We start from the raw sequence: 6,054 nt of genomic DNA on the forward strand, positions 1-6,054 counted from the left end.
GGCGGGTGGGGGCCCTGCTCCCAGGAGCTCTCCACCTATTCTGACCACTGACCCTCCACTCCAGTTCCTGTCTGCACAACCTGCCTCACAAAGGGCCCAACCACTGAGCCTCATTCAAGGGGGGGAGGGTGAAGTGCTCACTCAGCAGGTACCCCCGGGGGAGGGGGGTGTCCCAGTGAGCTCTTCTTGTCCAGATTCTAGTTCTAGCTCATTCATTCCAGACCAGAACTGACCACGGGTGGGCCTACCCGTTCTTGGGAGGGGTCCGACTTCCCTCTCCCTGAGAGCAACCTTGGGGTCACTGAGACCCCCACACTCATACTTGACTTTTTTAAGATTTATTTTCAGAGAGAGGGGGAGGGAGGGAGAACGAGAGGGAGGGAAACGTCAATGTGTGGTTGCCCCTCACCCACCCCCCACTGGGGACCCCACCTGCAACCCAGGCATGTGCCCTGACTGGGAATTGAACCAGCGACTTCTGGTTCACAGGCCAGGGCTCAATCCACTGAACCACACCAGCCAGGACTGATTTGAGCCTTTTATAGTGTGTGAATTTTGCCTATGATTAAAAAAAAAAGAAATCTAAACAAACATGGAACACTAATTGATGGTAGGCAGTGAAGGGTTTGGGTTTATATTAGTCTCTCAGGAGTTCTCTAACAAAGTACTGCAGACGGAGGGGAGTAAATCACAGAAACATATTGACTTACCATTCTGAAGGCTACAGGTCCAAGGTCAAAGTGTCAGCAGGGCTGGTTCGTCCTGAAGCTGTGAGGGAGAACCTATGGTGATGGGCAACCTCTCCCCGTTATCCTAGTGGCTTCAGGGGCCCCTTGGCTTATAGATGGCCATCTTCCCTCGGTGCCTTCGTGCTGTCTCCTCTTGGCCCCTGTCTCACTCTGTGTCCACATTTCCCCCATTTTATTAGGATTTTATTCCCCCATTTATTAGGATTTTTATTTGATTTTTAATTGTTTACTTATTTTTGTCCTCATCCGAGGGCATTTTTTCATTACAGAGAGAAGAAGCAGAGGAGAGAATGGGAGAGAGAGGGAGAGAGAGAAACATTGATTGGTTGCCTTCTCGCATGCAACCCCACTGGGGGGTTGAACCCACAGCCTGGGCACATGCCCTGGCTGGAAATGGAACCAGGGACTCTTCGGGCTGCAGGATGCTGCTCCAACCAACTGAGCCTCACCAGCTGGGGCAAGTCTCTGCCTTTTTAAAGACACAGTCATATCGGTCAGGGCCCACCCAAATGACCTCGTCTTAACGTGATCATATTCCAATAAAGGTCACATTCACAGGTCCTGGAGGTTGGGACTTCTCGGTCTTCAGGGGTCATGATTCCACCCACAGGAGGGATGAAATGCACTAATGTCTGTAGCTTACTTTGAATGAATCACAAACACAAAATAGGTTGAAGGGTGGAGAGAGGGGAGGCCGGCTGGACAAATATGCAATAGAGTGAGTGGAGGGAAATGCTAACGGCGGAACGGAGGTGAAAGGTCATATGTGGGTGTTCACTCTATGTTGTTTCGACTTTTGGAATATTTAGATTTTTTCATAAAAAAAATGTTGGAGAAGAAAGTGGGTGATGGGGATAAAATGGTGTGATGAAAAGACACTGAAATAGAGGACAGGCTGACAGTGACCAGAGGGGAGAGGAGAGGGAATTTCAGGGGAAAAGGGGAAGGGTTTGCAGGAACAAGTAAAAAGGACACATGGACAATAACAAGGTGGGTTGTGGAAACAGGAGGGAGGTGGGGAGGGCTGGGATGGGGGTAAAAGGCAGAAAACTGTACCTGAACAACAATTAAAATTTAAAAAAATGGAGTGATAAAGGCAGGCTTGCCTTAAAAGAATCCAGTGGGGGTGGGGAAATTAAATGAAGGGGGTCATGGATTTATAGATGAAACAATAAAGGTCTGTATTGATCGTTGTTGGAGCTGGGTGCATTTAAAGTAGTTGTTGATAGATAGATATTTATTGCCAATTTATTATTCATATATTTATCTTTTTCTTCTTAAACATTTCTTATTACACACTCTTCTTTAACATTTCTTCTCTTTAAAAAATATTTTTTATTTTTTTTTATTTTCAGAGAGGGGAAGAGAGAGAGAAGAGAGGGAGAGAAACATTTATGTGTGGTTGCCTACCATGTGCTCCCCACTAGGGACCTGGCCCACAACCCAGGCATGTGCCCTAGACTGGGAATCAAACCAGCAACCCTTTGGCTAGCAGGCCGGTGTTCAATCCACTGAGCCACACCAGCCAGGGCTAACATTTCTTATAATACTGGTTTGGTGATGATGAAATCCTTCAGCTTTTTCTTGTCTGTGAAGCTCTTTTGATTCTAAATGGTAGTTTTACTGGGTAACAATCTCGGTTGTAGGTCCTTGCTTTCTTCTTCTTCTTCTCCACCTCACCTGAGGACATGCCCATTGATTTTAGAGAAAGCAGAAGGAAAGGAGAGAGAGAGGGAGAGAAACATTGATGTGAGAGAGAAACATCGATTGTTTGCCTCTCATAAGTGCCCCAACCAGGGACCTATTGTACTAGGATCAAACCCACAGTCTAGGCATGTGCCCCAACCAGGAAATGAACCCACAAGCTTTCAGCTTATGGGACGACGCTTCAACCAGGTGAGCCACATCAGCCAGGTTATAACGATACTCACTGAATTTAGGTGAAGAGCAGAGGAACTTAGAACATAAACAAAGAGATAGGAAACATAAAAACAGGGAGAGAACATAAAGAAGAAACAGTCGGAAATGTTCCTTTCTTTTCATCACTTCGAATATTCCTTGCCAATCCCTTCTTGCCTGCAATTTTTCTGTTCATAAATCAGCTGACGGTCTTATGGGAGCTCCCTTATAGATGACTAACTGCTTTTCTCTTGCTGTTTTTAAGAGTCTCTCTTTGTCTTTAACCTCTGCCATGTTAATTATGATGTGTCTTGGTGTGGGCCTCTTTGGGTTCATCTTGTTTGGGACTGTCAGTTCTTCCTGGACTGAGGTGTCTATTTCCTTGACCAGGTTAGATAAGTTTTCCATCGTTATTTTTTCACATGGGTTTTCAATTTCTTGCTCTCTCTCTTCTCCTTCTGGCACCCCGATGATACGAATGTTGGTATACTTGAAGTTGTCCCAGAGGCTCCTTATACTATGCTGATTTTTTTTAACTCTTTATTTTTGCTGTTCTGATGGGGTGTTTTCTGCTTTCTTATCTTTCAATTCTCTGATTTAATCCTCTGCTTCACATGCTCCACTGCTGATTCCAGTGATGTATGCTTCATTTCCGACTGTTTCTTCTTTCTGTTCTCTCCCTGTTTTTATGTTTCCTATCTCTTTGTTTATGTTCTCTCTAAGTTCCTCTGCTCTTCACCTAAATTCAGTGAGTATCGTTATAACCAGTATTTTGAACTCTGCATCAGGCAGATTCCTTGTATCCATTTTGTTCAGTTCTTTTTCTGGAGTTTTGTTTAGTTCCTTTTCTAGAATTTTTTTCTGGCCCACTTGCAGAAATGGGAAAAAGGAGCTGGAGGGGCGAATTCAGGTTTTGTTGTTGAGAAAACCTAGAGTTCATTTGCTCACGTCAAAGCCTTAGGATCTATGATTGGCTCAACCCTTGAACTCCTTGGGGGGTTTCTGTGGTTCCCTCTTAATGCTCTGCCTTCAAACCAAAAAGGACTTGCCCAAACCTAACCTAGACCCCCAAACATGGACCTGTTCACGGTTGGTCTGAAAACTGAACAAGCATCATCCCCTAAGCCCCAGAATGGTCTAGGTGCCACAGTCACTGTCATAGCCTTATGGCTACTGAGTGCTTTGAATGTGGTGAATCTCAACTAACACGTGGTATAAGTGAAAACCACCAGATTTCAAAGACAGAAAGATAGAATCTCAAATGTGTTGAAATTATTATATTTGGGTATATTGGGTTAGGTAAAATATAGTATTAAAAATTGCTTCACCTTTTCTTTTTCTTGAAACATCGCTGGAGTAAATTGAAAATTGTCTCTGGTTCCCACAGTATTTCCATTGGTAAGCATTGCTGATTCAGGGGTAAAGTCCCCCTACGCCTGTAGGTGGCGCCACGTCTGACCCCCCCCACCCCCCCAGGGTCAAACAGTCCCAGGATTCAGAATGCCCTTGCCTTTAGCCCGGTCCTGAAAATTAAACTTTGGCTAATGTATGGACTCTGAACGGGGTTGGGAAAGGACCGAGTTCCTCCATCTCCCCACATCAAAAACCCAGAGTTAACTCCATCTGGTCCCACCCGAGCAGTGGGCGAAGGGTTGCAAGTGCTTGGTGAGAGGGGAGGAGAGCTGAGGAGGTGAGAGTAGCTTTTCCCATTTCCTTAAAGCAGACCTTTCCTGCTCTTGGGATTCCGGACGTCTCTCTTCACAACCGTCTAAAGGCGGACTAGTTCGAACCCCACTACTGATGTATATAATTTTTTTGTAATGGTGTTATCCTCAGGGAGAAAGCGCTTTCTTCCATGTCACGAGTAGGCTCCTCCAAGTCCTTAAGATGCTTCCTATGTCTTCCACAAAAAGGACTCTTTCCAACACCTGGTCCTAATAATTGTTGTTGTTATTATTGTTTTTAATGGTGCCATTCTACGTTCTTAGGGACTGACAGCAGCCGCCCCCCCCCCCCCCACCGCCAACCCCGCCAACCCTTATTAGGAAGGGACTCTTTTGGTTACTAAAACTGCTGAGGGATGTCCGCCCTCCTAGAATCCAGAATGGACTTTTCCAAGCCCCTTCCTGAAAACCCAAATGGACGGACCCATTGACCCTGGAAGGTGGGGTCTTCTCTCATTCCATTCCCCCCCCCGGGACTCAGAATGGACGTTCCCAGGAGCCAGGACACTCCCTGAAGGCTCATTCCAAGAATACCATGCTTCAGAGATTAGAAAACGGTGGAGAGGGGTTTAGCTCTTTTAGTGAGAAATGGACTCTTCCAGTACCCTTTGCCCCAAATTTCCCAATGGCTCGAGGCGGTACAGTTCCGGATGCTTTGCTTTCCCAAAAGCCAGTCAACCAAAGCGGGTCTGTGGGGCGCTGAAGGATGGTGGGCGGGTCAAACACAACAGATCCACCTATTTCTCCCTTTTAATCAGCACTCTTCAGTACCAGGTTCCACTGTTGCTGAGAAGCTGCAAGTCTGGTGGTGAGAGTCACAATTTGAGTTGATATCTGTATCATGGCGTTATGGTTGCAAAAAAATTTAAAAAGATATTGTATATTGAAAAGTGGTTAAAAGCCAAAATATAGTTTAAACCCAGCTGCCGCTGCCTCTTTCTAGCTGTGTGAACTTGGGCAAGTCATTCAACCTCTCTTGACCTCAGTTTTAACCTTTGTTTAATGGGATCAGATAAGAATTACTGTTTCCTCTGCCTCGGGATTCTTGGTCAGAGTCGGGGGTGGAGGAGAGTACGGAGAAAGGGGAACAGAGAGACGCTTGCGCAGTAAACATCTCACGCCTTCTTGCCCCTCCCATATCCTTCCCTGCAGCAGGGAATTGCAGGAGACGCTCCACCTATCCCAGTCCAGCTGAGTGACACCCTCCCTTCTCCAGCTTTCATCGCCCTCGCCCACACAACCGCCCAATCGCGGGCGGGAGTAGGACGGGCCCAGCGAGTCCACGACGCCTGCGGGGGCGTTTTCCCCCGCCCATTGGCCCAGTCAATGCAAGTCCCGCCTTCTCAAGCCCGCTCCCCGCCTTCTGTCACGTCAATCTCTCCTTTGCAGGACAGCGTCCGAATCCAATCACTAGAGGACCCGGCCGCGCGGAGGGGCCGGTACAACTGCACGTAATCGAACTCCGCCCGTCTCTTGGGCAACACCCCCTCACAAACGGAAATAGCGGGGCGCAGGACCAATCGTAGCGTCATGCCTTTGTCCTGCGGCCAATGAGAGAGGGAGCGAAGGGCAGACCGAGTCTGAGCGGCAGTAACCTGTGCCAATGGGAATTGAGAGCTCAGGCGGCAGCAGAGAGGGGAGGTGCCGGGGGCGGTCCTGCGGCCTTCTAGCCCGCCCGCCCG

Source organism: Phyllostomus hastatus, unplaced genomic scaffold (assembly GCF_019186645.2).
Source record: "Phyllostomus hastatus isolate PE091 unplaced genomic scaffold, TTU_PhHast_1.1 phas_scaffold_1224, whole genome shotgun sequence".
Lineage (NCBI taxonomy): Eukaryota > Metazoa > Chordata > Mammalia > Chiroptera > Phyllostomidae > Phyllostomus > Phyllostomus hastatus.